A 12,574-nucleotide genomic window follows, 5' to 3' on the forward strand; every position below is an offset into this window, starting at 1 on the left:
AACGTCTACGACTTCTGCTTGAACTGGCCAAGGATTTAGGTCATCAGCTCTATTAGAAAAGTATCTAGAGTTTAATTGGTTTTTGTAATTGTCTTCTAAAGCACAGACTGCTTCTTTGGGGCAATATGGTTCACTGGAAACAGCATTTAATTTAGAGTCCAAAGACCTGAGTTCAGATGTCAGCCTTTTAACTTGTCACCCACGTAACACTGGGCAAGTCCCTCTTCTTGACTTATCTGTAAACACAAGATATTGGAGAAATTAACACTAAAGGCCCTTCCAGGTCTGAATCTGGCATCTCATGAATATTAGTATCAACTTCACAGCTTCTCTAAGAGAGAATTGTCTCCATTTCTAAGGCAAAACAAAGGAGAGTAGGGTATGATGAACCAGCATTCCTCTATCATGGAGCATTCTCCATTAGAAAATGTGTGCCATTGTCCTTTCAGGGGATCTGCTGTATTTCAGTAATAGTTAATAGCTAATATTCCCTAACTGGTCACTTGCAGATACCAGGGTTCTGAAGACAGGCATCCAGACCATTTACAACTAATAGCCTCCATTGCTGACAGTTACTACAAGATGATCACTAGAATCCTGACCAAAATCAAGGAAGCATGGTTTAGGGGGGAAAGGGCTAGATTTACAGTCAAGCACCTGAGTGAGAATCCTGGCTCTAATACTAACTACTATATCTTGGGCAAATCAACCTCTTTGATCCTCAATATGTTCACCAATAACATAAAGTTGATAATATTTGCAATAATAACTATCTCTTGGTGCTTATAGGACATAGGCCTAGACCTAGAAAGAATCTTGAAGACCCGTTAGTCCAATCCCCTCATTTTACAAACGAGGAAACTGAGGCCCTGAGACTGGTCCCAGGCCGCAAAGATAACAAAAGATCAGATACAGGAAGCTGTTCACTGAGCCGTTGTTTTCTCTACTATACCAGGATGGTTGGTTCATGGGAAGGAAATGCTTGTAAACTTCAAAGCATTACATAAGTGTCAGTTGTTACTATAAAAATCTATTTTGGTTTTTCTGCTGTAGAGTCAGGTAAGTGACGTGACAGAGCCCTGGGCCCAGAGTCAGGAAGATATGAATTCAAATCTGGCCTCAGATAGTGCCTGCGTGACTTAAGTCAGCCTCAGTCTGGCTCCACTGCAACTATAAAATGGGGATAATAATGACATCTTCTGCCCAGCGTTGTTGGAAGCATCCGAAACAATATCTGTAAAGTGTTTAGCACAGTGCCTGGTCAATAGAAGGTGCTTAATTAATATCTGATTCCTTCTTTCCTTCCTTTTCCAGGACCGGTTCACACACACTGCTGAGCCTTATGTCCTCCTTCTTCATAAGGGATGCCTTTTATAAATTCCTTTACTCTAAGGTATTGGGGACTAGCTATGTCATCTCTCCCAGAAGTATTACTTCTAAGAGATACCTCATTAGATTAGCGAAGGACTGATAATGGTAAAATTTCGGTGTCAATGGGAGATAATCTTTGGACAGGGGCCATCTTAGGACATTTGAGTTCCTATCATAGAAGACCCTATATTTCCACTTCCAAATAAGTTACAGCATGAGTTTACTGCTGCCCCCAACTACTGCCTCATATGTACCCAAAGCTATAAAACTAGCCTCAGATGTTCTGATTTTCCTTAGAAGTTGGTTTCACATCAGGGTTTGAGCACTATTTATTTCCATAAATTTTATTTTCCCTAAAAATATATTCTTCCCATTAGAAGGCAACCGTTAGCATTGGCCACTAAAGAATCCAGTCCAGGAAAATCTGGGTTCCACAAATATGTAAATCACAGAACAGCAAACAAATGTGAAACACTCATGGAAATCAGGACCCCTTGGTCCTACAGGGTTCCAGCTGCCCCGGATTTTCTCCAAAAGGGAAGACATTCATGCTGTTAAAACCACAATTCTATGACATTTGATAATTTACAAGCTTACATACGTTCCTTACTTGATTCCTACAATAACCTCTGAAGCAAATACTATGGATAATATTAGCTACCTTTTACAAAGAAGGAAAATCAGGTTCATGGAGGCTTGATGAGTTGCCTGAATATAGTCAGAGGGTATGTGTGTGTGTGTGTGTGTGTGTATTCACACATACACATATATACACACATACATACATACACATGTGTTTGTATGTGTGCATGTATTATAGTCAGAAAATTTGAACCCAAGGAGTTCCTGACTCCAGGTGCGGATTTTGTTCCACCACATAGCCTACATGTCTTTGAACTAAGGCATCATCTCCAGAAGATTCATACTAACACATGAGAACTAATCGTATTCATTTATTGGAGAAGTCAGATGATACCTGTTTGAAAATAGAATCCACAGAAAATAGGATGTAAGACAGATAAACTGTGATGGGAGAGTAAGGGTTTAGAAAGAAACACACATGACACTAGATAGACCAGGATATCAGGAGGGTACTCTGTGCCTGTGGTCATCACTCCATAAGCATTTATTAAGCGCCTGCTGTGCATCAGGAGCAGGCACTGTGCTAAATGCTAGGGGTAAAAAGAAAGTAAGAACAGTCCCTGTCTGCCCCTTCCTGTATTTTCATAGGGAGACGTCATCAATTACTATTTATATACAAACACGTGTATATATGTGTAGACCGTACACACACACATATGTGTAAATATATACATATGTACGTGTGTGTGCATGTGCATATGTGTGCATGTGCAAGTGCGTGTGCAGGTGTGTGTGTGTGTGTATGTGCGTGTGTGTGTGTGTGCGTGTGTGTGTGCATGTGTGTGTGTGTGTGTGTGTGTGTGCGTGTGTGTGTGTGTGTGCGTGTGTGTGTGTGTGTATGCGTGTGTGTGTGTGTGTGTGCGTGTGTGTGTGTGTGTAGAGGGAGAGGCAGAGACAAAGAGACACCCTAGGTGAAGTAATTTCAGAGCACAGAAGGCATTAGTAGCTGGGGAAGGGGGAAGAAGGCTAGAGAGGAGAATTTGAGCTGAGACTTAAAGGAAGTCAGGGAAACCAGAAGTCTGCCCACCTTAAATTAATTGAGGGGTGTGTGTGAAGGGATAGGAGTGGAAAAGGCAGCAGGAGGCTTTTCTTTACTTGTAGGACTTTTATGCTTTAAAATTTTTCAAGTCAAATACAATGAATTTGCCTCTTCCTTGGAAGAAAAAAAATCTAGGCTAGCCTGCCCTCTAGTGTAGCTTTCTATTTCCTAGGCTAAACTGAAGAGAGGAGGCTGGGGAGGTAGGGGTGAACGTGTGCTGGCCCCAGTAAGGTGCAAGGCTGTAAGAATGGCAGGTTGCCACTGTCACCAGAGCCAACTTTTAACGGTCCTTTCAGGAAGAACTGTATACTTCCCTCAATATTTGATTATTTTTTTTAGCCAAGTCTAGCCTGTTCAATTCACTTCTACACCAAGTTAACAGGCCATGCAGCAAAAAGGAGGGAATGTGCATTTCAAGAAAGGGACTTAGAACTGGGAGATGACTTTCTACAATGAGGTCATTCTGGAAATGATATTTGGATAAGAAAATCCACTGATGCAGGATAGTTTGAAGGAATGCTTGTCTTTAAGGCATTCAGATTTGCTTATAAATCAAGGACTTTTGCTTGGGCTGGTTCCCTCTCTGTATGCAAAGGGCAGAAAAAGCTTGCATCATAATTGAGACCAATTTATGGGATTTCAGGAGCCATCTTGACACAAGGGTTCATGTTAAGTTTTTGTCAGAGACTGTTTCATCTCTCTCTTCTCCAACCTCACTGCAGTCAGAAACTAAGACAATTTTGTAGACATTACTTGAGAAAGTCCACATTCTGTAGGTAGTCCTGCACATCGCTACTCAAGTCATGTCCCCTTTTTGCAAGAGATACAAATTCTTGGTAGAGCTGTAGATTGATGATAGATAGATAGATAGATAGATAGATAGATAGATAGATAGATAGATAGATAGATAGATACATACATACATACATACATACATACATACGTACAAACATACATACATACATTCATCCATTATTCTGGTAGCTTTGCTTTTTTTTTCTGTTACATACTTTTTTCAAAGCAACATAGCCCTGGTTCCAAAACAGACACACTCTTTTAATTCCTTCTGATCAAGGCTCCTCTTCAGATTTTCAGCTAGAGTACTTATAACTACCCCAAAATGGCCCCAGTGTGGCCTTGCAATTTATGCTGGCATAGTGCTCAGATATTTGGCGAAATAATGACTATCCTTTTCTTTTCCTAGGCAGCCAAACATCACCCTTCACCAAAACATGTGTGTGTGTGAGTGTGTATGTGTCTATGTGTGTGTGTGTGAGTATGTGTGTGTGAGTGTGTGTGTGTGTATGTGTGTGTGTGTGAGTGTGTGTATAGCCAGGGGTTCCATGAAGAGTAGTGTTGACAAGAGTTTGGGAGAAGAGAGATTTTTATTTTCTAGTTTCCAACTTTGAGAGAGTCCAGATTCTCTTCAGGGAAAGAAGTACCCGAAGGGAGAGAAAGATTCTGGGAAGGAGCTGACATTTAGGGAACTGGCTCCTCAATCACATCTCTGTCCTCAGCTTACTACACTAGAGGCTTCAGGGAGTTTTGTCTTGATTGATATTTGGGATGCTCTCTTTCTCAGTTGACCGGAGTCATCTTACTCTAATTGGGAGAGCTTGTTCATTGTGTATTGTCTGGTATATATTCTTAGTAACATCTTTGATTTCTGTTTGCTATTGGCTTGGCTAAATAAGTTTATTTTCTATGGGCTACAAGGGTTTTTGTGTAACTGTTAAATGCAATAAGAGAGTGAAGCCTTGGATGCGTAGCTTGGAGTGATCTTTTCTTATTAAGGAATAGTAATTGTGCGTTTGTCCTTTGTTCTCCAAAAGGACCATGACATCAAGGTGATGACATGACTTGCAGTTGACTTTGATTTGAGGGAGGGAGTAATAAGGAGCACAGCTTAAACCTAAAAAGTGATTTCCCTAAGACTAATAATATTTACAGGACAGCTACGTGGTGCAGTGGGTGGAGGGGTAGACCTGAAGTCTGAAGGCTTATCTTCCTGAGTTCAAATCTAGCCCCAGACACGTTCTAACTGTGACCATGGACAAATTGCTCATCCCTGTTTGCTTCCTCTTCATCATCTGTAAAATGAGCTGGAGAAATAAATGACAAACTCTTCTGGTATCTACCAAGAAAAATTCAAAAAGGAGTTATGAAGAGACAGATACAACTGAAATGACTAAACAACAACAAACAGTATTTAAAGGAGCAGATTGATACAATTCTTGCCTACTCTCTATCTCTCTGTCTCTGCCTCTCTGTCTATCTGTCCATCTCTCTCTCTGTCTCTCTGTCTGCCACTGCCTCTGTCTCTCTCTTCTTTCTCAGAACAGAGTAGCCAGCCTCATGGTCCCAATCTCCTGTTCCCCTCCTGGCAAGAATAAAAATTTTCCTCGGAGAAGGGTGGGATTATGGAGGCTTTAAAGATTCATGACACATCTAGACAGACTCAAGTAGATTCTTGTAACCTATATGAGCAGCATATATGTCTATAATATATGCGTATATAAATATATATGCACATGTATATGTACGTGCATGTCTGTCATATCCTTTGCTTCCTGGTATCTATCTATTAATACGTAGGTTTGTGTACTCTCCTCAAAATGCATTTTTGACCAGACCTTGACAGATTTCACTGCCGTAATAGAGTGCATAGGTAGTCCCTCTACCAGTGCAGAGCTGCATCGATTCTATAGCCTTAGACATTTTCCTGGGGACACTGATAGCTTAAGTGATTTGCTCAGGGTCATGTAGACCATATATATCAGAGATGGGATGACCCAGGTCTTCCAGATAGAAGTCAGCTGTCTATCCACTATACCAGGTAGTTCTCATAAAATGGAAAGCAAACTGTAATCTCTTTCTTCTTTCACCATATAGGAAGCAGAGCTACAACTGAGTTCTTTTAATTTTGAGTCAAATACAACAAAACACACTCAGGGTAAGCTTCACAAAAGGCTCCCTCAGTTTAATTGGTACTGGTGGGAGGAGAGGGAGATTTAAAAAATTGACCTAATAGTTGGTATTTGCTGGAAACCACTGCTGAAGAGGCAACCACAATGGGGAGGAGGATAGGGCATGGTGAGAGCTCACACTAAGGCACCATCTGGTAGTTTCCTACATTAATTATTTTTGTTGTCCTAAAGCTATTTCTATGCTGATGAAGGATGGCAAGACCTATCAGTTCCCCCTAAGTTAGGTATCCTATGACAAAACTCCAGTTGTCTTGTCCTAGTTCTGACTCAAATGATATATGTATGGAATATATAAAAAACAGAGTTGCTAATGTCTTCACTAAGCTTCCTTTCCTCACACCCCAGCTCCTGGTGATCTTTCTCCCATTTTAAATCTTCCATACCATTCTATTTGAATCTCTATTCTGTACTTAAATAATAAATCATATTATACATATTTGCATGTTAGTCTTAACTCACTACTAAATTTGAAGCTTGAAATAAAAGTCTATTTTTTAAAACATTTGCAGTTGTAGTATTGAGTATGGGAAATTATATATAAACAGTCATTGAATAGAAAGGAACACCTGGGAAATTCATGAATTACAATCTTATTTTCATTTCTGTTGTCAAAGATAACTGATTCTTTGAAGTTACCATATTTAAATGAATAGGGGTCTAAATTTAAACTCTTACATATGATTATGAGAATCTAGGCTCAAACAATGTATTAATATATTGTTAGCATGTTAAATGACAGAAGAAAAGTTGGGAGAGGATAGATAGATTTGAGAATTGTCATGGGAGTTAATGAGATCACCAAGTGAAGTAGTGTGGAGGAAGAAGAGAAAAGGGCCCAGGATAGAACTCTGAGGGACACCTATGATTAGGGGCCATGATCTGGATGAGGAACCAGCAAAAGAAACTAAGAAGGAGCAGTAAGATGAGTAGGGAGAAGAACCAAGAGAGGAGGTTGTCCTGAAAACCTTAGAGAAAAGAAAGAATTGTGAAGCAGAAGATGATCAACCATGTCAAAGGCTATAGAGAATTCTAGAAGAACAAGGATTGAGAAAAACCTTTGGAATTGACAACTAAGAGATCACTGGCTCCTCTGGAGAAAGCAATTATAAATTGGATTGTAAGGGGTTAAAAAGAGAGTGAGAGGAGAAAAAGTGGAGGCACAGAGAGTAAACAAAATTTTGAGAAATTTAGCTACAAAGAGTGGGAGAAGTAAGATTATACTGGGGATAGAAAGACTAAGTGGGTATATTTTTTCTTTTCAGAATGGGGATGACATGCACATTTGTAGGCAGTAGGGAATGAGCCAGGAGATAGGGCTTTTCATTTCAGTGAATGTCTTTCAGAATAGAAATATTAATAAAAACTGAATTTTGTTGGAATTTTGAGGGTGGAGCCAAGATGGTGGAGTAGAAGCAGGGACCTCCCTGAGCTCTTCCCCAAGTCCCTCAAAATACTTGCAAAAATGACTCTAAACAATTCTAGAGCAGCAGAAACCACAAACTGACAGAATAAAACAGATGTCCATCCCAAGACAATCTAGAAGGCTGACTGGAAGGGTCTGTTGCACTGGACTCAGAGTGGAACACAGCCCAGTATGGGTCATGTTGCTACAGACTGGACTGGAGCAGGCCTCAGGGTGCTGAATCACTGGCAGCTGTAGCAGTTTCCAGACTTCTTAACTGACAAACACCAAAGACAACTTCAAAGGTCAGTGGGAAATCTCTCTCATCTGGGTGAAAGAGGAACATGGTCCAATCACAGCTCTAGCACAAAGGTGGAGGCTGATCTGGGTCTCAGTGCTGGATGATGTTCCTGGGGCGAGAAGGAGCGCTGGTGTGGCAGAACTGGTGGTGGCTGTGGAGAGGGAATCCTGCTCACAGTTCCAGGGCACAAAAGAATCCTTGCAGTTGTTCACAGACCAGAGTGAAAGCAAAGAGAGGAGTAATCACCTCTCCTTTGATCATACCACTTTGGAGGAACTGAGAATTTATAGATCCCTAAAGATATCTCTGAATATAGCTGCACAATGCCCCTGAACCTTAGGGTAGTACACCATCTACTTAACAAAGAGGTCAAAAGTCAAGTAATTGACTGGGAAAATGACCAAAAAGGGGGAAAAATAAGACTATAGAAGATAACTTTCTTGGTGAAAAGGTATTTTCTTATGACAAGGAAGATCAAAGCATGCAATTAGAGAAAGACAGCAAGGTCAAGGCTCCTACATCCAAAGCCTCCAAGAAAAATATGAATTGGTCTCACACAATGGAAGAGCTCAAAAAGGATTTTGAATATCAAGTAAGAGAAGTAGAGGAAAAATTGGGAAGAGAAATGAAAGTGATGCAAGAAAATCATCAAAAATGAGTCAATAGCTTGCTAAACAGACCCCCAAAAATCCTGAAGAAAATAGCATGTTTAATGGACTAACTCAAATGGCAAAACAGATCCAAAAAAGCCAATGAGGAGAAGAATGCCTTACAAAGCAAAATTGGCCAAATGGAAAAGGATGTCCAAAAGCTCCTTAAAAATTAGAATGAAACAGATGGAAGTTAATGACTTCATGAGAAATCAAGGTTATAAAAAAACCCAAAAGGATGAAAAATAGAAGAAAATGTGAAATATCTCATTGGCAAAACAACTGACCTGCAAAATAGATCAAGGAGAAATAATTTAAAAATTATTGATCTTCCCGAAAACCATGATCAAAAAAAGAGCCTAGATATCATCTTTTAAGAAATTATCAAGAAAAACTGCCCTGATATTCTAGTACCAGAGGGCAAAACAGAAATAATCCACTGATCACCTCCTGAAAGAAATCCCAAAAGGAAAACTCCTAGAAATATTGCAGCCAAATTCCAAAGTTCCCAGGTCAAGGAGAAAATATTACAGCCAGAAAGAAACAATTCAAGTATTGTGGAAACACAATCAGGATAACAGAGGATTTACCAACTTCTAAACTAAAGAATTGGCGGGCTTGGAATAGGATATTCCAGAGGTCAAAGGAGCTAGGATCAAAACCAAGAATCACCTACTCAGCAAAACTGAGTATAATACTTCAGGAGGGAAAATGGTATTTCAATGAAATAGAGGACTTCCAAGCATTCTTGTTGAAAAGACCAGAGCTGAACGGAAAATTTGACTTGCAAATACAAGAATTAATAGAAACATGAAAAGATAAACAGAAAAGAGAAACCATAAGGGCCTCATTAAAGGTGAACTGTTTACATTCCTACATGGAAAGATGATATTTGTGACTCATGAGGCAAGAAAGAACTTACACAATGAAGGGGAAGTGGGGGGAGATAAGAGGGAATAAGTGAGCCTTACTCTCATGGGATTTGGCTTAAGGAGGGAGTAACACACACTCAATTGGATATGGAAGCCCATCTTACCCTGCAGGAAGGCCAGGGGTATGGGAATAGGAGAGGGAGGATGATAGAAGGGATGGCAGATTGGGAGAAGCAAACACTATTTTTGAGGAACAAGTCAAGAGTGAAAATGGAATAAATGGAGGGCAGGACAGGATAGAGGGAAATGTGGTTAGTCTTTCACAACATGACTTTTATGGAAGTGTTTTGCACGCCTATACATTTATCACCTATATCAAATTGCTTACTTTCTCAGTGAGGGTGGGTTGAGAGGGGGAAGGGAGAAAATGTTGAACTCCAAGCTTTAAAAATGAATGTTAAAAATTGTTTTTGCATGCAACTGAGAAATAAATTGTATAGGTAATGGGATATAGAAATCTATCTTGCCCTACAGGAAAATAGAGGAGAGGGATCAGAGAAGGGGGGTGTGTGTGACAGAAGGGAGCACAGATTGAGGAAAGGAGTGGTTGGGGTGCATGCTGCCCTGGGATGGGGGTAGGGGAGAGATGGGGAAAAAATTTGGAATTCAAAATCTCATGGAAGTGAATGTTGAAAACCAAAAATAAATAAATTATATTAAAAATAATAAACATAAAACATAAAATAAAAAGAGAAATTCCTTTGCTAACTTTTCTTCCCTTGTAGAGGTATAATCATAAGAAATAAACACATATTTGGGACTTGGAATTGAAATAAGGTAAGTGAACCCTCCTAATGTAGGGAAAGGAATACAAAATCAACAACTTGAATGAGTTCTAGTACTACTCTGTTACCAGGCTAGCCATCTGACCTTGGTAATTCATCAGTGCAGCTTTGTTTTTTTAGCTGCACAATGAGAATATTAGACTAGATAAACTTTGGAGTTCTGTTTATAACTTTTCTCTTTTTTAAAGGCAATTAAGTGTCCGCTTGACTGTAGGGTTCTATTCATGGTGCCACCTACTTGTCCCCCCACTTTTTCAAACTTTTCTGATTCTATATGAAAGACCCTGGAGTCTTAAATGCTGGAGAAATCAGCATTCAAATCCTTCATCTATATACCCTGAGCATATATACTGAGGAGGCAAATTTTAGACCAAATGAGTGACTATGCAGTCAGTTATGAGCTCTGATCACATAACTGATGCAGTGGCAAGGGCATAGACAGATATATTTATACATTATGGGATCTAGGTGGTACAGTGGATGGAACATTGGGTCTAGAGTCAGGAAGACCTAAGTTCAAATCCATCCTCAGACACTTCCTTGCTTTGTGACTCTGGGAAAGTCACTTAATCCTATTTGCCTTAGTTTCCTCATCTGGAAAATGAGCTAGAGAAGGAAAGGTTCTCTTTGCCAAGAATATCCCAAATGGGGTTACAAAGAGTCAGACTCAACTGAACAACAAAATAAAATTGATTGTACTTCTGATCTTTATCAAAGGCCTCACTCACTTCACAAGGTTTCTTTTCCCTCTTCTGTGTGTTTGTAGGCCTGGATGCAACTACATTAACAGCCCACTAATGGCCCAGCTGCCTGTTCCTTGGCACTTCAAATCAGTCATAGTGCCCAAAGTTGCTGAATTACAGACCAGAAATTGAGAAGTAGAGGTACAAGTTCACACGCTGCCAAAAAAAGAAAGAAGGACCAGAGAACGATCCAGTCTTCAAATCACCCCTTCCAAGCATGGGTTTTTAACAATTGCATCACTGCACAGGCTCACCTACAAGATATACCCACTGCAGAGCCCAGATAAATGTTTATAAGGGGCAGTTCATTGGCTTTAAGCTCTTTGAGGGCAGGGACTTCCTTTTCCCTCTTTTTGAAGCTCCAATACTTAGCACAGTGCCTGACAATTAGTAGATGCTTAATAAATATTTATCAAATGAATGAAAGGTCAAAGGTTCTTCCCAGGAGCGATCAATTGTGGGATATGTATATATCTTGTGAGAGGCAGTGTAGAGGAATAGGGAGCTGTCCTGGGAGTCAGGGAGATCTGAGTTCAAGTCTCACCTCTGACACATCCTTGCAGTGTGATTCCAGTCAAGACACTTAACCTCTGCCTGCCTCAGTTTCTTTACTTGTAAAATGGAATAATAATATAAGCTATCTCTCGGTATTGTTGAGGGAATCAAATAAAATATTTGGCACATAGTAGGCCCTTAATAAATGCTTTTTCCCTTCCCTTTCCCTTTTAAGCTGTCCCTTCCCCTAAGAAGCCCTCTAACATAAGGTGTTTCAAGTTGCTTCTTTGCTTTGGTAGATGGGGTTTCTTTACTAGGTATTCCTTAACACTAATGAACTCATAGGTCTGGGCTTGTGGCTATTGTTGAACAGGAATGAAACCAATGCTATATCGATATCCGTGCTACATTATTTCTATGACAAATGTAGACCAGGGTTTCACTGGAATGAAGAGTTTTAAGGGAGAAGGAACTGATTATTCTTTTCATGTTGGAGTTGGGCCTGGGGCCTCTTTGCCTCAGAAGTTCTGGACTAGACTCTCACAGCTTTAGGGTAGTAAGTTCCATCTTGTCTCGGAGTCTTAAGTTTCCTCATGTATCAAATAGGGACAATAATATTTGTAGTATTTACTTCCTGAGATTGTTATGAGAAAGATGTCAAACTTAGGTGCTAGTGAAATACATTTTTTTAAACATATGAAACATTTATGTAAATTATCCATCTAAAAGTTATCGACACAGAAAGGTAATGTGGTTTGGTGGATGGTGATCTGCCCCTAAAGCCAACAAGACATGGGTTCAGATTTTTCCCCTGACACATATTGACTATGTGATCCCAGACAAGTCATTCAAATTCTAAGTGTTCTCTCTAGAACTACAAGACAAAGAAAAAAAAAGGTGTTGTCCTATGGGGGCATTCCCTGTTGCTTAAATCACAGGTTCAGTCCCTATGGCCTAGTATAATCTCATCTGATGTTCACTTGAGAATGGGGAAAGCTACCTATTTGGGCCAAATTTGTCAATTCCATGAGTGCCGCTTGAATAGTTTGTTTACAGGGTTTGTTTTTTTTTTTTTAATTTCCTAGGCTTACCTACATTTGCTATTGCCATTATCGTATTCTCCAGTTTTCTTTACTCTACCCTTGGTAGGAAGAGAGGGAGGGGGAGGGAGGATGATTACGAATGAAATGCTGTCAAAATGAAAGTTTGATTGATGTTCTGAATATT

The sequence above is a fragment of the Notamacropus eugenii genome, chromosome 4, assembly GCF_028372415.1.
Source record: "Notamacropus eugenii isolate mMacEug1 chromosome 4, mMacEug1.pri_v2, whole genome shotgun sequence".
NCBI lineage: Eukaryota > Metazoa > Chordata > Mammalia > Diprotodontia > Macropodidae > Notamacropus > Notamacropus eugenii.